We start from the raw sequence: 23,923 nt of genomic DNA, 5'->3' as shown, positions 1-23,923 counted from the left end.
CTTTGCGGTTGGTACTGCATGGGAAGGCCCCTTTGTCAAGCTCACAAAACATGGTGGCAAAAAGGACAACAGCAGGGCCCTGGGAATGATAGACCCATCCCATGTCTGTGGCCTTGAGGGTAGGACCCTCCAGCACAAAGCGATACCAGCTGCCCTAGTTGCGTGCTGGCTAGGTATCAGGCCCCACGTCAGGGCTCCATGCACAATCTTTCAGTCTATGAAGAGGGAACCGCGATCCAAGTTCAGTTTCCCGAGTCAGAACCAGCAGATGTCCACTGTGGTCTCTCGGGTGCTGGCATCTTGTTCTTCCAGGGCCCATGCCAGGTGGGACTTTCCTGTCATGGGGACAGTAGCGACTAGACTGATGAGGGGCTGGCAATGCCCACAATTGCACGGTTGGCATGTTGCCTGTTACATTTCACATGGCAAGCTGCTCTCTGTCTCTGGCCAGTGATCCCTGGGCACCAACACAAACCAAGGGAAAGACCATGGTGTGCACCACCGTCAGCTGTCCCTGGGGGTCCAGCGGCCCTCCAGCCCTGCCACCAGGTTGGTCTGCAGTGCAGTTACCAAGTGGGAGGAGTTTATCTTATGCCTTTCAGGCTCCTGGGTTCCCTGCAGAGGAGCCATCCTGGGCCGTGGGGAAGGACGCTGGGCCGAACCCTGAAAGACTGGTTCTCCCGATCAGCTTGCTGCCCGTGTTAAGTCGCTTCCTACCTCTGAGCCTTGCTGTCTTCTTCCAACAAAGGGTTGGACGGGTGTTTTCTGCAGATTTGTTGTGCGGCACAGAGATTACAAACACAGCGAGACTTTAGAGGTCAAATTCAGACTCTGTATTAGCAAGGGAGGGGGTTTGAAAGGCAAAACCTCTTCTTTTTATCAGTCATTTAATCACGCGTGTGGATTTGTGTAAGCAGAAAGCAGGCACACAAGAAGCGGTTAACCAATCAGCCAGTTTTTTTTCCCTTTATTTCTTTGAAAAATGGAACTGTTCTGTTGTTCCTGGTCGGGGTCAGGCACGGCATCACTGACCTTGGCGCCACCTCTGTTATCCTGTGGCTGCAGCCGGGAGAAGGCAGGAGTCCTGATCTGGTGGCCTTGGCCATTAGCAAGCAGGCAGAGGTACAGAAGCCAGAAATAGGCCAGTTACAAACCGACATTTATTTTTATGAAGAACAGGCCCAAACAAAATAACCTATAGTCCACAACCACCCGGGCACGCTGTACCTTGTAGACAATTTGCACTTTTGAGTCACCTGTCACAGACTGAGCCAGCCGGTGGACATGAAGGCACCTTGCATCTGCTAATTCTTACGCAACAAAAATGAAAAAGCCCGGTGGCGGATCGTTTCCCCGGAGCATCTGGAGGTCGGTTAAAGGTGCTCTGGTGTCGGCCAGGCCAGCTGAGCGAGTCTGCGGTAGCGATAGGTGGGGCTGGAATCGGTTGCTTGCCACAAGCTGGGCTCCAGCCTGAGCCTTCTGTGTTTAACCTTGGGGCCGGCATGAAGGGGAAGCGTCCCCTGGGAGAAGCTCTTCTCGTCGCGATGGCTGGCGGGCAGCAGGGCGAGCTGGGTGGTCACGTGATGCCGTGCCTGCCCATCTCCCACGGCGAGTCACAGGGCCCAGCCCAAGCCAGGGCTCAGTGGACAGGGGGAGAGGGGGAGGGGTGGGTGATTCTCTGCATACCGGTGAGAAAGTTAGTTTCTCGCCACTGCTTAGCCTTGAGCTGATCCACCTGAGCACCAACCCGCTGGGTTACATTGCTGTTAGGAAACTGCTTCCAGAAGTGTACCGGGTCCTCCGAGTGGCGTCTGTGCCGTGGGGCGGGTTAGGAAGCAGCCAGCTGCAGTCGCCCGTCTGCTTGTGTCCCAGAGGAAGCCCTCCAATCCTCTTTCTCTTTGTTCTGGCTCCACTTCCTCAGATTGGAAGTAATCCTGGCCCTCAGTCGTGCCCATTTCACAGATACGGAGACTGAGGTTTAGAGTCTCGGGTGACATGCCCTGGGTCACACTGGCAGTGGGAAGGCTGGGGTTTGATTGCCACCTCCCACCTCCTGCACTCCGTGGACGGGTGTCCTGCTGACCACACGTGAGTCGCCTGGAGTCTCTGGAAGTCCCCAGCACAATGTTGTCCCCACGCGACGACCTGTCTACCACGTCCACAGTGGTTTAATTTCTGCCGTTTATGTGCATGGAAATTGCACACTAAAATTTAATTTGGTAAATTTCAGTCTTTGTAAGCAGTTAATTTGCTGAAGATGCGGCCCAGCAATCTGCAGCCACTCACACAGCTTCCGCGCCCCCACCCCAAGATAACAAAGACCGCGCCAGCGGCCCAGGCTGTTTTAAATTCACATTCCTTCATTATTATGTCAAGGAAAGTCATTATGTGACTGAAGAAAACGCTTCCTGTCTCGAGAAATAAAACGCAGTCTTGTGCAGCGGATTAGCATTTTCTGTCGGGTGTTACACGGGCGGGCGCAGTTCAGGGGCATGATTTCTGAATTATGGGGCTGGGGGATTATTTAACCACGTTGGCTGCAGATAACTATTTATCTAGCCCAGAGCAATGCAGTTCAGCAGACACGTCCGTATGTCCCACTGATAGGAGGCTTCTGCGGGGAGCTGGCTCCCAGAATCCACTGCGAGAGGTGGACGCGGTAGAGCCCAGTGTCTCCAGGAGCACGGATGCCTAGAATCTGCACGGAGTGGACGAGAATTTGGTAGATTTCCTGTAACTGGTGTTCTCTCTCTGTGTGTGTGTGTGTGTGTGTGTGTATGAGAGAGTGAGCGAGCAAGAGAGAGCGAGCAAGCGAGCGAGCAGTAACCAGGTTGTTTGAGCCGAAGGGACCCTGAGGTTTCAGGGGCAGGCCACCCTCCTCCGCATCTTTGCTCCTCCAGCCCCCGACACCTGTGTCTGACCGCGGCTTTGAGACCGATCGCCACAAACACTGTACAGGGGCGGATCACACAGTGGGAAGGCAGTGTATGTCCAGGATGTGGGCTCCATTGGGCTTTAGCAGTGTTTCGTCCACTGTTCCTAGACCAAGGCCTGGCACTGCGTACGTACACACTGGGTTTTGTCTGAATTTGCAGGAGGGGGTGGAAGGTCAAGGGTCTCCGGAACAGAGGAAGTGGGCGAGTCTTAGCCAGGAGGCTGGGGTTCCCCCCAGGGGGAGGAGAGTTGCTTTGCTTGAAGGAGAGAAGGTTCAGGGTCAAGGTCGTGCCTTTGCACCTCTGAACACTCACCCTGCGGCGGGGCAGGCCCTGGCTCGGGACGCTTGGAGGGAAAGGTTCCTGGGAGGCAGGTCTTGCGGGAGAAAGTAGGGGAAGTCCTAGACTGTCTGTGTGAGGGAGACATGAGGTGCCTAACAGTCGGTGAGACACTTGACTTTGGAGAGACAGAAGGGTGACCGTGGCTGACCTTTACGATTTCATGAGAGCTTATGACTCACCGTCCAGGTTTGATTGATTGGTTTCTGCTGGCTCAGAGAAAGTAGAATTCTGTCCTCTGGTTGAAGGAGAGATATCGAATGTGACCTTGAAGATCAGAAGAGTCAGTATGGAGCAGCACGTGCGCCCACCACGTGCTGCCTTGCTTGGTGGAATGACGTGTCAGTGGGGCATAGGGGCCAGGGCCTGAAGCCCCCCCGGAGAAGGGCAGGAAGGCCAGAGCAATCAGGGAGACCTCCTGGAAGAGGTGGTCGGGGGCTGGAGCACTCAGGAGAGGTGAGAATAAAGGGCTGTGAGTCGCTGTGCTGAACAGGGGAGCTGGTCCCCCCGACTACAACCCGCAGAGAAGGGTCCGAGTACAGCTTGTCTGCAAAGGTGAGCATTGAGGCTGGACATGGGAAGCCAGGACGGGGGCCCAGCCGGGCAGCCCCTGGGTGGCTTCTTGCAGAACTGCCAGCAATGGAGCGCTCACCTTTTAGCCATGAGTGAGGCCGCTCTGAGTGCTAACGCAGAGGAAGGGTGGCTCAGCCGGTCCTGGTTGGAAGCCCTGCCGCCCCCGCTAAACGCCCTCCGTGTGTGGCATTGGACGAGCGACTAATTTCTGAGCTTGAACCTCCATATCCATAAAATAAGGTTAAAGAAAATCTCCCTGGCTCCCTGGGAGCTGGTGTGAAGATTAAATGAGGTCATGACGTCAGCGCGATCTGTAAACTCCTAAGTGCCCTGAATTTCCGGAGGCAGCCGCTAATGGCACAGTGTTACGGAGGCTCTGGGTTGCAGGGCCGGCGGCCGAGGCACTGCCTCCTGGGGTCTGGGACTGCGCTGGGCCCTGAGCTTCGCCCCAAGTGGAGGACACAAGCAAGTCTTGTGGATGTCATTCCCCCAGGTTCTCAGCCCAAGACCCTTGATATCATCTATGACTCTGCTCTCCCTCCCTCACCCCTACATCCAGTGCAGCTGGCCCTACCTCCTGAGTTCATCCCTGCCTGCCGCTTCTCTCCAGTCTGTGGCAGCACCTGCTCCGAGCTGGGGGCAGCACAGCCTCCCACTAGCCTCCTGCCTCTCCCCTGGCTTTTTCAAACCCGTTCCCTACAAAGTAGCCAGAGGGGGCTTCTCAAAACACAGCCCAGGCCTCTCTTCTTAGAAATCCTCCTTCTTAGGACATGCGTGAGTGAGAACAAAGCTGAGTGGGAGCCGGGTTGAGAGAGCAGGGTTTGGAGACGTGAAGGCAAAGGGGCTGGACGTGGTTGTGGGCAGCAGGGCTGGGAGGGGAGGGCAGGAAGGGGGCAGCGGAGCGCCTCTGTCTCATCAGGAGGGAACGACTTCAGCAGGTTGCAGGTGGAGGGCTGCTGGGTAAGACTGACAGCTCCTGTTCTCAGGAAAGACTTGGCACTACCCAGGACCATCCATGTTGGCATTTCTGCCCCAGAGAGGTTTATTTTTGTCAAATTTCTTTGAAAGGAAAACAGAGCCTCCTTCCTAAATCCTCCAGTGCCTCCAGGATCTGGTACCCACCCATCCCTCCAGCCCGTCCTGGGCCCTCCCCGCCCAGCCCTTACCCGACGCTGGGCCAGGTAGGGGTCATGTACCTCAGCACGCCTGAGAATCACCCGGATGGCAGAGCTTGTGGGGACAGTGTCCTGCTCTCGCTCCTCCTTCTCCTCCTCCTCCTTCTCCTCTTCCTCATCTTCTCCTGCACCCTTCCTTCCTGAACACTCAGCCCTGCAGCCATCAGGTGAGCACAGCAAGGCCCCGGTGTCAGAGCCTTGGCAGGAGGGAGGGACACTCTTGGAACGTTAGCTGGCACAGAGGTGCCCTGACGTGGGGCGGCATACAGACCAGCTGAGCAGGACCTGCACACCATGGGGAGGGTCTGAACAGGACCAGATCCCACGTGGGCATCCAAGTCCAGGCAACGTCGGCCGGGCCTCCCTGCAGGTGCAGGGCTGGCAAGGGGCGCCGGAGCCCAGCTGGGCAAGAGTAGCACCTCACTGGGGGAGGGGAGGCGCAGCGTCCTGAAATGAGAATGCAGAGTCTGAGCAGGGGAGAGGGTCCCAAGTGTGAAGCTGCATGGAAACAGGGGGGCGGCAGATGGCATCAGTTAAGATGAGGAGGGTTGTGTCCTCACTAGGGATACCGATGAGGAGACCCCAGAGCAGGGTGGGCTCATAACCTGCAGTCCTGATGTCCTTACTAAACAGGCCATGCCGGGCCACAGAGAAGGGTGTGCAGTAGAGTGCCCCCCTGCGGAGGGGCACAGCGCCCCCGTGTGGATGCTGCCCGCCCCCATGCCAATCACTTGCTGCAGGGATGTAGATTGTAGCGAAGCGTCTTCAAGCCAAGAAGTCCAGACATTGCCAGAAACCCCCAGAAGCCAGGGGAGAAACTCGGAATAGATTCTCTCGCCTGTGTTCAGAGGGGCCAACCCTGCTGACCCCTCGATCTCGGACGTGCAGCATCTGGAGCTGTGAGATAGTAAGCTGCTGTTGCTTAAGCCACTCACTGTGATGCACCTTTTCCCTGCTGACCCCAGGAACTAGCACACTGGGCTTGTCGTGGCTGGGGAAGGGAGCTCTGAGCACCAACAGGGAGAAAGCAGGATGAAGCGTGTGATGTCTGGTTTGAGCTGGATGTGTTGAAGTGAACTCCCAGTTTTCAACATTAGGGATACATGCAGAAATAAATGTAAATGCAATGTGTGTTTATATACTATATGTGTGTTTTAGCTCCGTCCTCTAAAAAATACCGAAGTAATGACATGCTAGTAACAATGAATGCATCTAGCACCCAAATCTTGGCTGCTTTTTTTTCTTTTAAAGGTTTATTTATTTGAAAGGCAGAGTTACAGAGGTAGAGGGAGAGAGAGAGAGGTCTTCCATCCACTGGTTCACTCCCCAAATGGCCACAACAGCCAGAGCTGGACTGATCTCAAGCCGGGATCCAGGAGCTTCTTCTGGGCCCAAGCACCTGGACCATCTTCTGCTGCTTTCCCAGGCCATAGCAGAGAGCTGGATTGGAAGTGGAGCAGCCGGGACTAGAACTGGCACTCATATGGTGATGGCTTTACCCACTACATCACAGCACCAGCTTCCAAATCTTGGCTTCTAAATACCTTTTTATATTTGAAGAAAAGAAGGTTCCTTGGGAAAACGGGTGACTCCAGGACTGAGACAGGGATGAGCCTGGGCCAGAAATAAATGACTGATCCCAGGCCCGGGGCTGAACCTGGAACACCTTCGGCGAGAAGACTAGGAAGCACTCAAAGAACGATGGCAGCATGTTAAACAGACACGAGGGCAGCTACAGTGACGTCATTCAAGTAGCAAACTGAACAGTGATGCTGCATATACACCATGGAGTAAGATTGGAAACCATGAGTCCATACGAAGATGTCCAAACAAATGAATTGAAAATGGGGGGGGGGGGGGCTGGCACTGTGGCATAGCAGGTAAAGCTCCTACTGCAGTGCCAGCATTCCATATGGGTGCCGGCTCAACACCCGGCAGCTCCACTTCCGATCCAGCTCTCTGCTGTGGCCTGGGAAAGCAGTAGAAGATGGCCCAAGTCCTTGTGCCCCTGCACCTGTGTGGGAGACCTGGAAGAAGCTCCTGGCTTCTGGCTTCAGGTAGGCTCAGCTCCAGCCATTTTGGCCACTTGAGGAATGAACCAGTGGATGGGAGACTTCTCTGCCTTTGAAATGGATAAATAAATCTTTTTTTGAAAATGCAGCAAGGAACAAGGTAATTATGTAATTTCAAGGTGCCTCCCTTCAGAACACTTACTAACCGCAAAGAGCAAAGGAGTAACTCTATGGTGCTGAGTCTGGGCGCAGTGTGTTAATGCAGAGATCAGGGTGGGCGTCTCCAGTACAAGGACCCACGGAAATCATTGCAGCCCCACAGGTCACGTGGGGAAGAAAACAGTGTAGCTTCTGTACTGTGCCTCAGACAGACCCAAAACAACCGCTATCATCTTCACAAATGCCAAGGTCTTGAAAGTCCAGGAAAAACTGGGGAATTGTTCGAGATTAAAGGAGACCGAAGGGCTGTGTGCGGCACCTGCTCTGAGACAGATCTGTGGGCTGCAAACCACACGTCTGGAGCGAGTGGAGCAATCTGAATGGGCGCTGAGAGTTTGCCGCATGGCTGTGCCCTTGGCAGACTCCGGTGCCCAGGGCTGCTCTGTGACCATGGGGGAGGATGTCCTCCTTCATGGAAGGTGATGAGCGTCCTGCCAGCACTTTGCCTTCAAATAGTTCAAAGCCACAGAAGACCTTTCGTGCTGCATCTTCAACTTTTCTGTAGGAGTGATTGCATCAACGGGTGAAGCTTGCTCACACTGGACTCTGGCCCTGGGGCCTCTAGGATGGGACCAGAGCACTTGCATCTCGAGCCCTTCCCCAGGCGGTGCTGGGGCTGCAAGTCTGTGGACCACGCTTGAGCAGCCAGTCTCCACTCCTTGCCGCCTCTCACTTCCTGCGCTCACCACTGCATCCGTACCGTAGGTTCCCTGGAAGGCTGCGCTCTCAGATCTTTCAGAATGAGCATCTTGGTGTCATCCAGGTCTCGACTCCAACGCTGTGTTCTTGGGAGGCCACCTCTGCACACACCAGGTGACCTCCAGTCTCTCTCACAACTCCGGTCTTCCATGCCATCTCTCTCTGCTTCTATGATGGCTGTCACAAATGACTACAAACTTGAAGGCTCAGAGTGACATCAGTGTGTTGTCTGACGGCTCTGACAGCGGAGAACTCTGGTGTAAGTCTCACAGGAGTGAGCTGACGTCTCAGCAAGGCTGTGGTGTCCAGGGGAAGATCCATTTCCTGGCCCTCTTCAGCCCTTCCAGGCTGCCTCCATCCTTGTCCTGTATGTTCACGGGCAACGACAATGCACTTTCTTCGGTACTCACATCTCCCTATAATGGATGCTTCTACTTCCCTCTTCCACCTAGTCCCTGTATGATCATCCTGGACCATCCCGGATAACCCAGGATAATGCCCCTTCTCAAACTCTGTCTCATCACTCTTGGCCATATAGAAGATCAGCACTCACAAGGTCTGGAAATTAGAACATGGATATCTTTAGGGTGCCATTACCCAACCTAGCACACTTTCCTTGAACCAGGCTTTCGGGATAGAAACTTCGAAGTCATCCGCTCCAACGCTGCCCCTTTCTCCATCTTCCTCCTGGCTCCGTAATGGCATTTCTTTGCCAGGACAAGTCCTTTCACGCTCTGTCTGCCCAAGGGAGGACTTGAGCAGCACCAGCCCCACAGCCTCTCTGAGATGAATGAGTGACACAGTGCGTGCAAAGGGGGATCTCACAAGGACTAGGACACAGGACAGAGCATGACCTGTTCACGCCATCCCTTCTTCCCTTACCCCATCAGGAGTCTGAGGCCCTCATGGGGCTGAGCATGGCCCCTGATGGGGGCAGACCTCCAGCCCCTCGCTCCTCTTCCTCTCTTCCCAGTCTCCATGGCAGCAAGGCTCTATCCTCATCTCTTCGGAGATACTTTGCCCTAAAGAGAGTGTGATGCAGGCAGCAGTTATGTTCATCTCTGGCTTCCCCACCCCCAACTCTGCACACACGTTCTATCCTTCCAGGGCACCCCACTCTGCTGAGCTGTTTTGAGTGATGTGAAGTTTCCTGCAGAGGAACGAAAAGGGACATGGAGAGAAATTCCTTCTTTCTGGAGCTCCAGAAAATAGCTGACAAGTTGGACAGGAAGATCTGCCAACAGGTCACTCATCAACACTCTGGCCCCACCACCACCATCACTGCAAGTACCTTTTTTCCCTCTCAGATCCTATCCTGATGGTGTTATCTGTCTCCAAAGATTGAGGGAAAAATCAAGTGACGTGTTCCATATAGGCATGCTTTGCCTTGTTTGGGTCCTGGAGTATGTCAGTCTCACCACCACCATTATTAACTGATCAGACCAGGCCTAGTGCCATTGTATGCAGCAGCACTGCCGATCTGGTCAATGGACAACACACAGAAGCAGCATTGTCCTCCAGAATCCTTAGGAATCCAAATTTCTCTCTTCTTGCCCTGCATGGGAATCCCCAAAACCATGAATCTCCCCAACACACACACACACACACACACACAGACACTACCAATCAGGACTATTGGTTTATTCAAAGATACTCTAAGCCAGGGGTAATTCTGGGTTCTAGACAAACAGTAGTAGGAAGCATCAACAGTCTTTCCCCCAGTGTGCCACCAGTCTAGTGCACGTCAGAGTTTCTCTGACTTTTAGGGTAGGTGGCAGGGTAGGGGTATGGGGCTTTTAGGGTAAGTAGTAGGGTAAGGATATGGGTAGCAACTGCATCCAGGGATGGTTGAGTTCTCTAAATCTATTTTTCTCTCTTATTTTATTGTTCTTAACTTATTTTGGGGAGTTGCATGAACTTCTTGGAGAATCTGAAGAGAGCTCTGTGGTTGCTCCTTGAGACATGAGCATACAAAGCTACCTCTCCATACACACATGCAATAGGCACCATTTTACAAATGATTTCTGAGGAACTGGGATACACTGGCGTTCTCTTGTGGATGGAGATTAGAGCACACTTCTTTCCAGCAGTGCTGTCCAATCCAGGCCAACTGCTATCTCTTCTATCCAGTTTTGCTTCCCTAGAGATCATAGAACCAATGCTTTAAGAAACTTAGAGATTCCTGTGTGATGATTTGATTAAACATTCAGCTCTGCGAATGCCTACAGATGAAAAGGGAAATATCAGATTCTAGCTCAGGCGACAAAAAGCCAAAAAATGTCTGTAGATGTGCCAGAGATGAAAGCTATGTAAAGCAAATGGTGCTGGAAATAGCTGTTATTTCTACCTTATATCAAACAATTTTTAATGTTCCAGTGAATTGTAATTTTGTTGAGTTGAGGGTTTTGGGCTATGCATTCCTTTAGACTAATGAACAGATTTCTTTTGAGGGGTCCCAGCTCCAAGTGAGCCCCAGCGCTCTAGTCTCTGAGCTGGTGCATATGCCCAAAATCATAATTAAAGCTCGCCCACGGAAGAGAACATTTCATCATAGGGCACAATACAGGATCAAAGATTGGGTCTCCAGTGTTTCAGGAATAATGATGCCTTTATGCTCAGGGGAAAATGCCTCCTTAACTCTACTCAACTTCGAATCACAGCAGCAACTCTTTAAAGAGCACCCTTTTGCACTAATCCGTGAATAATTGAACATCCACACATTCTTCGTTATACCCAGAGTCTGAACATCAACTCTCCAGCCATCTTCCACTTCCTACTCCTTAGCAACATGAGATCTTAGGGCTTAGCTCAAAATCAAAAAATGAGCCTTGACTCAGAGCCTATGGAGGTGGGCATGCCGCTGGCCATGGTCCTGAAATAAGACCTGTTATTCCGGGCTCCGAGTCTGCCTTTTCTCTGAGGGAGCTTCACATTTCTGCACGTTGTCTTCACAGGAACACACAACACTGCACAAAGCACCTTACTTCCTGAAGCACATTGCATCCCTGGGATTTCACTGGGGCTCCCGATATTCCCAGACCTCTTCTAATGCTCCGACCCCCACTCCAAGTCACTCTCCAACTAGAATCTCATGCTCCATCCACACCTCTCGACTTGTGATTCTCCCACACGTCAGGCTTGTTCACAGTTCAAGGCCTCCACACAGGCTATTTCTTGAAATATGCACCCACACTTCTAGCAGCACCCCTTCACTTTGTCATAACTCCTGCCAGTCATCGACTCTTCAAGATTCAGCCTAGGGGTCACCTCGCTTATGTAACCTCCCACGATTACCCATGAGTTGGGTTTCCCTTATCTGGAAAATATTTACCTTTTACTACTCCTAATGAAATCAGTCGTCACCAGCCTGGTGTCCCTACACTGCACAGTGCTTCCCTGTAGCATTGTGCTTATTCTCTCCTGTAATTTCTCTTTTTTTCCACATCTGCCTTCTCTATTCTGATCCTCTTGGAGTATAGGCCCTATTGATGAAGATTTTCACCTCCTGCCATGCAGCAGGTATTTAACTTCTTGAGAAAAGTGTGAATGACTCTGAGTCTCCCACGAGGGTAGCAGCAACTGCACCACTGGGTGTACTGCTGACAAGGTTTATGTTATTTGCAAGAAGAGTAGAAAAGAGGGCAAGGACAATGAAGGAGTTTCATCAACATCCAAACAGGGTGGTGTATTTGAAGGAAGAGAGGATAAATGAGAAAATTTACTTTGTATTGAAATTTTGACCTGTAAGTGAGGGTCTCAGATAGGTAGAAAATAGAAAATACTTCAAAAGAAAAGTTTAAGATGTTCACAGGTGTAGGGGGAGGGGCTTTTCCAGTCTTGTGATTCCCAGGTAAGGGAACATCCACAGTGCTCTTGGCCTCTTGACAATCCCTAACTCCACCCCTATGGAGGTGGAGTAAATTTACATGGCACTCGTTTTCAATCAGGAACGATGACTTATCGAAGATCTTGGATGTGGAAAATTGACTCCCTTTTCTCCTTCCTCCGCCTCCCATACCAGCCACGAGCAGTGACCCATCTGGACACTCCTAAGTTCTGATTTGGTGTGGTGTTTGGCGCTTCTTGTGCCAACTCAATCACTTATCTTTTAGTCCTGAACTCTGAGAGGGAGAGAAGAACTAATAGATCATCTCAGAATCTCCGGCAGGTACTAATTAGCTCAGTCATCTGCTCTGTGAACATTTATAGAGCCCCTCTGTTACACTCATGACTCAGAATACAAAAATATGATGTGATTTGTTTCTCGCCCTCAAGGAACTCATGTCCAGGGAGAGAGATATAATAAAAGGGCAAATTACTGAAATACAAAGAGAGAGTATTATAATTCAGAATGAGCAATGTGTATGGAAACACAGATTGAGAATAAATTAGTGATGCCTGGAGGAGTAGGGAGTGGTTTGACTGAGAGGGGGACATTTTTGTGCAGTCTTGAAGAAGATCTAGGGTTTTTCAAATCAAAAGGGCAGAAGTGAAGATGTGGAGAAAGGAAAATTCTGTTGGTGGGACATAAGTCAGTACAGCCACTATGGAAAGCAGCGTGGAGATTCCTTTTAAATAATAAATAGAATTACCACATAATCTAGAAGTCCCAGTACTGGGTATGTATTCAAAAGATATGGAATCACTGTATCAAAAAGATACCTACCCACCATGTTCGTTGTAGCAATAGTCATGCTACAGAACCAAAATGTGGTATGTATGTGTAAATATATTTCCTTACATATTTTATATAAACACATGAAAATATGTATGTATACACAAATAATGGAATATGATTCAGCCACAAGAAAGAATGAAGTCCTGTCCTTTGTAGCACAAGGGGTGGGACAAGAGAACATTAAGTTAAATGAAATAAGCCAGACACGGAAAGATAAATATTGCATGTTCTCCCCCATATAGGAAAGTAAAAATATAACTCGATCTGAACACAGAACAGTAATTACTAGAGGCTGGAAGGGGGAGGGGGATATAGGGAATTTAGATAAAGGATACCAAGTCAGAGTTAGATGGAAGGAATAAGTTGCTAGTGTTACGCAGTCTAGGTGGTTATGGTTCACAATGACCAGTTACATGTTTTACCAGCAAACGGAAGAAAGGCTCCCATTATGAAGTAATGTAGAGGAAGGGAAATGTAGATTACCCTGATTTGATCAGCACACATCATGCACCATGGCCCATACATTTGTATCAGTCTTGTTCATTAAGAGCAGAGGCTATCCCAAAAGGTATGAAAGTTCAGGCTTTGAAAGTGGCAACTTCTAAAGCCAAACCATTCTGTACAGCATCTTGGGATTCAGGAAAGGGGGAGAGATGGTTCACAGTAACTGTGGAGAGCACGTTGACATGGTGAAAGGAGTCTTCAGTGCTTGGCACAGGATGTGGAGTTGTCCTAACAGCCGCATGCACAATTGGCAGAGCACAGGGACAGGAAGGCTCTGTGATTTATAAAGACTCTGCCTTCCCAGAATCTGACCCATCGCCCCAGCAATCAACTGCTTGAAGTCTCTCTGGGCTCCTCCTGTCTTAAAAAAAATGGGAAAAAGAAAGGTCTGAGGAGGCTGGAGCCCTTGTACAATTATCCTTTCGACAGTGATTTTTCTCAGAAGTGTTCTCTTGGCGGTGGTGCGATGAATGTTTCTGCAACCATAATCTAGCATTTCATCAACGTGCAGATGCAGTAACAGGGGCCGTGTGCACTTCCCGGACCACAGGATCATGCATAGGGTGCTGAATACATCCCAGTTAGATTTGGGGAGGTCAGCGTGGAGATTAGAGAAACAAGAGAGTCTCAGTGGCTACAGATTATTGTCCTGAGACCAACTTCTATAACTACAACTGACCAAGCTGTTCCATGAATGAAGGCTGCCTGGGCTTGGCTGAGGTCACCCTTGTCCATCACTCACCCCAAGTGCTCTCATCCGTAAATCTGAAGCACACAGTGTGTCCCAGGGGGAAGGAAGGCAGCAGACAGATGTCCCACACCCATCCTTGGGGAATTATAAAAAGAGACAAAGCCCAAGTTCTCTGCATGGGTCTAGAAGACCTCTCCTAGGTGGAGGAGAAAAGAGGTTCCCATGGCAGAGTTCTCACCCTTAGGGGACTCACAGTGAGAAGAGTGTCTGGAAGAAACCGTGAGAGAACGAGGATGACCCGTGCTTGACATGAAGCAGAGTCACCCATGCAGGGGGCACAGGGTTAGTTCCCTCCCCCGCCTCCTCCACCCAGCAGGAAAACAGTTTTTCCCTGTGAAGCCTCACATCAGAAGCAGCCTTTCCTCCTCTGGGCTCCCATCGTCCTATCTGGGGCTTGTTCTCATGGCCTGACTTGTTTATGGACCCGTGTCTTTTATTAAACAGTGAATTCCTCAAAGTGGCAGAAGCCCAGGCCCTTTTATGTAGAACACTTGGGAACTGCAGTGCAGGGGCTGAGAGCACCGGGGGCTTGCTTTTTAGATCAAATATTGATTGGTTTGTTGATTTGAAAGGCAGAGAATTAAAGAGTATGGGAGAAAGCGAGAGATCTTCTATCTGCTGGTTCACTCCCTAGATGGCTGAAACAGCCAGGGCTGGGCCAGGCCAAAGCCAGGAGCCAGGAGTTTCATCTAGGTCTCATACATGGGTGGCTGGAGCCCAACTACTTCGGCCATCTTCTGCTGCCTTCCCAGACACATTGGCAGGAAGTCGGATCAGAAGTGGAGCATAAATCTTAAAAAAAAAAAAAAAAGTAGGGGCCGGCGCTGTGGTGTAGTGGTTAAAACTGCTGCCTGCAGTACCGGCATCCCATACGGGCACCAGTTTGAGTCCTAGCTGCTCTACTTCCAATCCAGCTCTCTGCTATAGCCTGGGAAAGCAGTAGAAGATGGCCCAAGTCCTTGGACCCCTGCATCCGCATGGGAGACCTGGAGGAAGTTCCTGGCTCCTGGCTTCAGATTGGCACAGCTCCGGCCATTGCAGCCAACTGGAGAGTGAACAAGCAGATGGAAGATCTCTCTCTTTCTCTCTCTGTCTCTTCCTCTCTGTAACTCTGCCTTGCAAATAAATAAAATAAATCTTAAAAAAAAAAGAAGTGGAGCAGCCAGAACTCAAAATGGCACTCCAATGTGGGACGCTTGTTTACTCCCTGTGCCTTAATGCCAGCCCCGCGGGCTTGCCCCAGAATAGAATCTTTTGCTTGGGACCTCCTGGGGCCTGCTGACAGCAGATGATGGGAATCATTTGGCTTGGAAATGTGTGAGTTCCACAAGGGCATCATTAATTCATATTTTCTGGGACACCGGGCATGTTGCTTGGCCCATCCCATCTGAGAGATGGATGGTTTGCTCCTTAAAGTACTCCAGTAGCATAGATGGTTGGCTTTCCAAATTTTGTTGATGTGGCACCACCACCCAGGAACAATGGGGATGCAGGAGCTGAGGGTCCAGTCCTAGACGCTGTGCTGCTGTAGGGCTTCACATGGTGTCCACTCCGAGTCTCCACTTTCTCACCTGGACAACACCTAAGGCAGGAGCGTCATGCAAACCAAGTGCAGACAATGGAAGCAAGAACGTTTGTCAAACCGGAAGTTCATGTACGTGGGCGCCCCAGCCTGCCCACGCATGACTGCCAAGGACAGCCAAGAGCATGATGGTGAGGCGTCCTCTCCACTCGGTGCCACAGCCCACACCTGGCATCAGAGGCCGGGGCACAGTGCATCATCACAGTGCCAAGGGCAGGACCCTCATGCGTCTCAGGACTGTCCAGCCCCTGGGGACATTTCCCCCGGAGAGCACACAAATCCTCGTCTGAGAAAGAACCATTGCCGACTTGCCTGAGTTGGTGGTGGTTCTTAAATGCCAAGGGAGGCAGTTGTTTGTTGAATTTTGTTACCCACTGTTCATTCCAAGAAACAGAAACTGGCTGTGCTCAGTAGGAAGATATTTTTAAATACTCAGATTGAACAGAGGCAGTTGAGTGAAAACTTTCCCTTGGAGACTCTGCCAGTTCCATTTTGTGCCAAAAGATACACTTGCTTTTTTTCCTTATCTATTTTTATTCTTTAACATATTGATTGATGGATAATGAAAAAGTATGTAACAGTTCTTTTGGACACCAAGAAAATCGCTGCGTGCATTTGTAGATATAAGGTCGAAGGCCAACATTGTCATCATCACCATCACCCTATGGTCATCCTCACCATCACAACTCACTCAGCCAGGGGACCTCCTACAGCCAGGTGTATGACAGCTGATAGATTACACACACACACACACACACACACACACACATATGCATCCATACAGGTAGATAGATACACAGATAAATAGATATACAGAGATAGATAGATAGATAGATGCAGGGTACTTCAAAAAGTTCGTGGAAATGGGAATAAAAGATAAATTAATTTTGTTGCAAAACATTTTTGAAGCCGGCGCCGTGGCTCAATAGGCTAATCCTCCACCTTGCGGCGCCGGCACACCGGGTTCTAGTCCCGGTTGGGGCGCCGGATTCTGTCCCGGTTGCCCCTCTTCCAGGCCAGCTCTCTGCTATGGCCAGGGAGTGCAGTGGAGGATGGCCCAGGTGCTTGGGCCCTGCACCCCATGGGAGACCAGGAAAAGCACCTGGCTCCTGGCTCCTGCCAGGATCAGCGCGGTGCGCCGGCTGCAGCGGCGGCCATTGGAGGGTGAACCAGCGGCAAAAGGAAGACCTTTCTCTCTCTGTCTCTCTCTCTCACTGTCCACTCTGCCTGTCAAAAAAAAAAAAAAAAAAAATTTTTGAAATCCATGGATAGTTTTTCATACTGCACATCTGAAGTACCCCTGTGTGCCTCTAATGCCTACAGCATCCCTGCCAGGTGGCTGTTGGCCATTGCATCCGGCAGGTGAACGTTATGAGGCTCTAGATGTCCGATGGCTTGCCTGGGGCTTGTAAGGATGACACAGAGGTTTGAGCATCCACCTTTCCTGGTGACAGGCATGGAGAGAGCGCTGGCCTGCTGCACAGCGAGCACTCTCATTCCTCCCAGCCCTCCCTCTGACTTCTTACGACCTGCCTTACGTTTCCCTCCAGGGATCCATCATTCTGATCTCAGTACCTATAGTTGCTCTAGCTCCTCAAGGATTGGTAAGGCTGGGGCATGACCAGTTGGAGCTCATAAAAGTCCATGAGGCTTTCGCTGAGGCTCTAGGGGGGAAAGTTTATCCTCTTGTCCAAAGATCTCAAGAGGAGAGGAAATAAAATCTACCGCTGCCACCCTGGTCTTGCCACCACTGAAGGCTTGGGGTGAAAGCAGCACAGGACAAAGCATGGCTGAGAGCAGGGAGGACTTGAGCCCAAAGTTGCATCTCCCAGAGCTGTGCAGCAACATGAGCTCGCGGGTTCCCCCGCCCCCTTGCCCCTAGGTGTAGGATAGTTTGGGCAAGCTCTGTTGTGCCTCCATCTCCCTCTCCCTGAAGTTCTGCTCCCATGCTCTGTGTGTGTTTGCTATGGCTGCTGGGACGAATGACCACAAATTCAGTGGCTGAGAACAACACAGCGTCTTCCCTTCCAGTGGGGGACATCACACATCCGAAACACCAGGTGTCACCAGGGCTCTGCTGCTTCCGGAAGCTCAACGAGAGAATCTGTTTGCTCATCTTCTTCAGCTCCTGAGGCCACCTGCATCCCTTGGTTTGGGGGCTCTTCCTCCGCCTTCCAAACCAGCAGGGCAACACCTGCAAGTCAGCCTCTCTCTCTCTCTCTCTCACTATCCCCCCTCCCCGCTTCCATGGACCAACTCTTTCCTCCTCCTGGGAAGGATTCTATGATTACCGTGTGCCCATGCAGATAATCCAGGAAAATCTCCCCACATCAACATCATTTAACTAATTGCACCTGCCAAGTCCTTTTGGCCATGTAAGGTAGCAGGTCTGGGACCCCTTGCACTGGGGTGTGGGGTTGGGTGGATTCTGTTCTGCTCCCACACATGCACCAATCTAGCTTCTGGAGTCTCTCGGGCCTGGAGCTGCTTCTCAGGTCTCCACTCTGAGCTCTGAGGCTGCCGCCAGTACTCAGTAGTCTTCCGCTCTAGGCACAGACTCCCAGGAGCTGCCGCAATGACAGAGCTGCGTGTCACCTCCAGAAGTGCTTGCCTTCTACCATCTGTGCAAGGAGGAACAAGGACAGTGACGCTAAAGACGCTTGCAGTCCTGACCTCCTGCTACCTATGACCGAGCCACCGACAGGCAGACAAGGGCTGGCCCGGCTGGTCCCTCAGCTGCTCCTGGTGAGAACAGCAGTTTCCGGAGAGACATCATTTGCCCAGGACCCAGGAGCAGGAGCAATAAAGAAATCCCGGGGCTTGCATATTCTAATTAAATCAGCACAAATTCAATTTGGATGTAATTTTTAAAACATGACCCATAAAGATACCCACAAGCACTGCTCCGCTGGGCCTCCTGGAGGAAAGATGGCCATGGAGGCCAGCGGGAGGCCTGTGTGGGCTCCGATCCACAGGCACCTGCCGGGCGACAGCAGCGGGGCTGGAGGGCGTCTGGGTGGGCTCTGGCGGACATCTCTGTGACACCGGGGGTGAGGAGGGTCCCAGGACACTGTGAGGTCACAAAGATGCTCCTCCCCTCGCCGGCATTTCCAGGCAAGTAACCAGATGACAGATGGGTCAGGGAGGCCGGAAGGTCAGGTGACCTCTTACAGGGTCAGAGGAGCCGGGGCCCCAAGCCTGAGCCTGACGTCCACTCAGCTGCTCTTGCAGGGGTTGGGAGTTCTACTGCCTGCCCCGTGCACCCCACAGAGCCCTCTAGGGGACAAGGCTGGGATGTGCACCCTTGGAAACGGTGGCTCTCTCTCCTGAGGCTGGAGCACGGCAGGGCACCCTCAGCCAGAGGGTTTCTACGCAGCTCCTGTCCCAGCAGTAGCACGAGGCAGTGGCCAGCGTTGGCTGCAGGCGGAGACTGCCTGGGACGAGAGCCTGGCTCTGCCTCCCCGCCGTGGCGGAGCCCTGCCGAGGTCACTTGTCTTTCCTCTGCCTCGCTGTCCCCATCTGTAAAATGAAGATGGCAGAAGCGATGCCTACCTCCTCGTGCCGCAGAAGGATCGCGCACACCCGTGTGCGTGAAGCGCCGAGCCCCAGGCCTGGCACAAGGCAAAGGTTTGATGCCCCTGCCCAGCCCCATTCCAGGCTGCCTTGGTCCTTGGACACTCCGCCGGACAAGTGCGGCCTTCCTGCTCCCAGGCTTCCAGCTCTGCCCCCGTGCCCGCCTCCATCCCAGCTGCCCCAGCCTGCAGCTGCTTGCCGGCCCCCTCGGCACTGCGTCCACACTGTCTGTGTCTGTAATTTGGTCCTCACACTCGTCTCCAGCTGCGTCTCCTTTCCCACCCACTGCCCTGGGCCAGTGTCCTGCTCCCTGGAGCCCTGCCCGTCACATCACCGCCCCTCTACCTGCACCTGCCTACAGCTCGGCGTCTCCTCCTCCATTGCCTTCTTTACCCTGGCAAACCCCAGGGGAAGCCTTCCAACCCAGTCCCTTCATCGGCCACCAACTTCCGGCTGGGAGCGGTGGCAGCCTCGTCTCCCCGCTGTGCCACTGCCCCGCCCTGTTTGCGCGCTTGTTCCCACCACACTGAGGGCCCACGGGCCTCCAGGTTTGGAATGAGGAGCAAGAGCTGCTGTGTTTGCCAGGGAAGGGACCCCAGGGACACAGACCCCTCTGCCCACCCCCTGGAGGCCCCAGCAGAGGGGATCTCCCTCCTCCTCGCCAGCCTCCATCTTTAATCTTGTTGAGAAATTTTCAAGGACAGCGTACAACAGGCGTCCACTGATCCAGCAGCCATAGCTGGCTGGCTGTAGTGTTATTTGCTGTGTCTTCTTTTTTGTTTATTTATGGACTTTGAATGCAGCTATGAAGTCTGTACATGAGGATACGTCAGGAAGTTTCTGGAAGTGTGTACTATGAAAAAGCTATGCACGGATTTCAAACTTGTATGTGTCTGTGAATAAGGGATACAGGTTGTGTATCCTTTATCGCAAGTGTTTAGGACCAGAGCGTATAGTCCTTTGAAATTCGGGGGGAATTTTGGAATATTTCATATACATCATGAAATATCTTGAGGGATGGAATTCAATTCTAACACCTAATTCATTTATGCTTCATATACAACCTATATGAATACCCTGAAGGTAAACTTATACAATTTTTTAAAATATTTATTTTATTTATTTGAAAGACAGAGTTACAGAGAGAGGTAGAGACACAGAGAGAGGTCTTCCATCTGCTGGTTCATGCCCCAGTTGACCGCAACGGTGGAGCTGCGCTGATCCAAAGCCAAGAGCCAGGAGCTTCTTCCAGGTCTCCCATGTGGGTCCAGGGGCCCAAGGACTTGGGTCATCTTCTGCTTTCCCAGGATATGGTGGAGAGCTGGATCAGAAGAGAAGCAGCCGGGACTAGACCTGGTGCCCATATGGGATGCAAGCACTTCAGGCCAGGGCTTTAACCCACTGCGCCACAGCACTGGCCCTATTTTTTGAAGCTTATTTATTTTTGTTTATGTGAAAGACAGAAAGAGAGAGAGACAGAGAGAGAGATTGATTGATTCCATTCACTGGTCCACTCCCCCAATCCCCACAATAACCAGGCCTGGGCCAGGCAATAGCCCAGAGACAGGAAGTCCAGGCAGGTCTCCCACATGGGTGGCAGGGACCCAGGTACTCGGGCCATCACTGCTGCCTCCCAGGGTGTGCATCAGCAGGGAGCTGGGTCGGAAGCAGAGCCAGGACTTGAACCCAGGCTCTGTGGAGTGGGGCTCAGGTGTTCCCGCACAGCAGATTCACCTGCTGGGTCACAGTGCCTGCCCTGACACGGTATCTGTAGGGAGCTGGCATTTCAACTGCGACCCCTCCTATGAGGGGAATTTTCCACTTGCGGACTCCTGTTGGCAACTAGGAAGTTTCAAATTTGGAAGCATTTTGGATTCTGGGTTTCCAGATCGGGGATGCGTCGGCCGTGTGACATCACAGCTCCACTCAGACCCCGTGCTCCCTCATTCCCACTTCCAATTCTTCCCCTCCTGCCAAGGCAGCCACTGTCATGGATCAGATAGTCCAGGCTCTGAGGGTTTGTGTGGGCACAGGGACCTGTGGTGATCGGACGTGGTGCTGCGCGTGTGTGCTGACTTGCGTAGTAGAGTACTCTGCTTCACGACACTGCGCGCTGCAGCTCACTTTTCTCATTTACCATGACTGCCTTGAGATTGAGCCATGTTGCTGCACGAATCTAGTATATATCTTTGCACTCCTCTTAAAATACATTTTATTTACTTGAAAGGCAGAATGACCAAGAGAGAGAATCAATCTTCCATCTGCTGATTCACACCCCAAAAGGCTGCAACGGCCAGGGCTGGGCCAAGCAGAAGCCAAGAGCCTGGAACACTCCATCCGGGTCTCCCACGTGGCTGGCGGAGCCCCACACACTTGGGCCGTCTTCTGCTGCCTTCCCAGGCACATCAGCAGGGAGCTGGATGGGAAGTGGGGATCTGAAATGAGACGCCTGCGTTCCACTGCACCAGCCCACCAGCCTCCTCTGCGTTGCTTTTAATCTCAGGGATGTGGACGGAACACATCATACTCAGCCGCCCTTCGCGCAGCCGGGAATCTCGGTCATTTCCTCCTATTTATTCTTCCTTCAGCGCTGTGATGAGCATTCTTGCACGCATGTGAGGCTTCCCTGAGGCAGAAGCCGAGATGCAGCCTTGCCGGGCCTTGGGTTTGCTTGCATTCCCAGTGCTCCTGGTGTCACCAGTTCTCACTGCCACCGACGATGCCCGTGTGTGCCCGTTTCTAGGAGGCTCTCGTTCTACAGGTGTGAAACCGAACACCAAACCAGGAGCACAGGTGTCCAAGGCGCTGCAGCCGATTGGTGAGGGGACCCAGATGAGGGCATGGGCTCTGGGCAGGCGCACTCCCAGGAGTTCCCTCCTCCTGCTCAGCCAGGGACAAATCTGCCCTTGACCTCTGTCTGATCAGTCTTTCACCAACCTTGCAAAACACTTCTACCGGTTTCTCCTCTGGGAAAAAAAAAAAAAAAAAAAACACTCATAATACGAGCTCCTGGCTAGCCCCAGCTTCCATGCAAATGTTGCATATAGTTTTCAGCAATAAAAACAGAAGCCTGCGCTCGTCTCCCAAGGGGCTTTCCACTCTCTGCACTCCCCGCCCCCGGGAAGGGAGTGCGATGCACCTTGACTATGTTTTACGGCCGTCCTGGCGAACGGAGCTGTTGTCAACGGAAGCATGCAGGAGGCGTAGGGACCAGAATCAGATGGACACAGTGATAGTCAAGTGCACGTTATTATTTGAAATTGGATTTTGAGGCACTAGCTGCAGTTGTCGTTACCCGGAGCGTGAAGGTCACGCGTTCAGATGGTGAAATGCGGCAGCCCCGGCGCTGGAACACCCAGCTCCAGATGCCTGCCTTTCTCCAGCAATCGCTCTCTGCGCACCAGGCAGGGGCCGTGCAGCACCACACGAGGAATGCAAAGGCTGACACAGACAGCTGGGCCCTCCAGGGGGTGAGGGGAAGCCCACGAGTCGGGCCAGACTCAGGAGCCCAGGTGAGCCCATGAGTGGTGCCAGGAAGGTTCCAGCCGGCTTCCTGGCAGACACGGGTGGGGAGGGACCCTCACCTGGTGGGACAACTGAGCAGGGGATATGGGGAGAGCCCGATGTTACTCACCTGTGTGTGGCGTCCCTCCTTCTCGTAGACTTTTAAAGTTTTATGCCTTTGTTCTCATTTAATTGAAAACCACAGAGAGAGGAGAGACACGTAGAGAGATCGTCCACCCTTGGATTTCCTCCCCAGATGCACACAGCAGTCTGGGCTGGGCTACACTGAAGCCAGGAGCCCAGAAGCTCCTTCCAGGTCTCCCACATCAGTGGCAGGGACCCAAGTTCTTGAGCCACCTTGAGCTGCCCTGGAAGTGGCAAACCCAGGCAGGACCTGAACCAGGGACCCCGATGCGTGGGCCCGCCCACCGCCCGCATCTCCCAGACTCCACGCACCCGGAGGGCTACATCTTGGTGTTGCTCTGCTAATACTGCCAGTGCACAGGAAAGTGCCTAGCGTGCAGTAGGTACTCAATAAACTCTGGCTGCTGGATGGACGCACAAATGACTCCTATGCACATCGTCTCGAGCCAAGCTGGAGTTATACCTGTTGGCTGGAGCATGCTCTCCGACAGTAGGCCACTCAGCCCAGCCCAGCCCAGCCCAGCCTCCCAGGACCCCTCCTTCCCGATGCCTCCTCCAGGAAGCCTTCCCTAGTTACTCCCAGTCATTCTTTACTCCCCCCTTGGCCGATGTCCTGCTGTCCCCAGGGTGAATGCTATACAAGTCAGGTGACTTTTCCTGGGATTCTCTTGACAACTCCCTCTTGGTCCAGCCCCGAGGTTCATCAGTGTCCAAGCCCTCTCCTTCCCACCTTCCCTTTCCCCTACCCCTGTCTTAGGCCAAGCCGCGTCATCTCAGCTGCTCTTCCCGCCTCCAGCCCCACCCTGCCGGGAATGGGAGGTCACCATGTGGCTGTGCCACAGAGACAAAGCGTTCTCAGTGCCTCTTCCAACAGCAAGGCACCGTCACCACTCAGGGCAGCGGGGTCTAAGTCGGCAGCTGTGGCTCAACTCCTCTCACAGCGTCCAGGCCCCAGGCTGGGCAAGCAGCCCTTCCCCAAGACGCCTGCCCACTTGCACGGCAGGGGGAGAAAGGTAGGAGAACAGCAGGAGAAGTCAGACCTCTGGGGGTTTGAGACTATGTCCTACGTCCACCCGTGTCTTGATCTGCCTCCCAGCAGGAACTGGAGCGTGATTCTCTCCTCCTGGAGTATCCCTGGGCTTGGAGGCTCACTTCCAACTAACAGACATTGTCAGCGGTGCTGGCACACAATTGCTGAGGCTAAGCCACCAAGCGCATCATCACGGCCCCGCCTCTT

The sequence above is a fragment of the Oryctolagus cuniculus genome, chromosome 17 (assembly GCF_051225735.1).
Source record: "Oryctolagus cuniculus isolate XC-2025 breed Fujian yellow rabbit chromosome 17, ASM5122573v1, whole genome shotgun sequence".
Taxonomy (NCBI): domain Eukaryota; kingdom Metazoa; phylum Chordata; class Mammalia; order Lagomorpha; family Leporidae; genus Oryctolagus; species Oryctolagus cuniculus.
The sequence above is the reverse complement of the archived record's forward strand: the minus strand, read 5'-3'. Positions refer to the sequence as shown.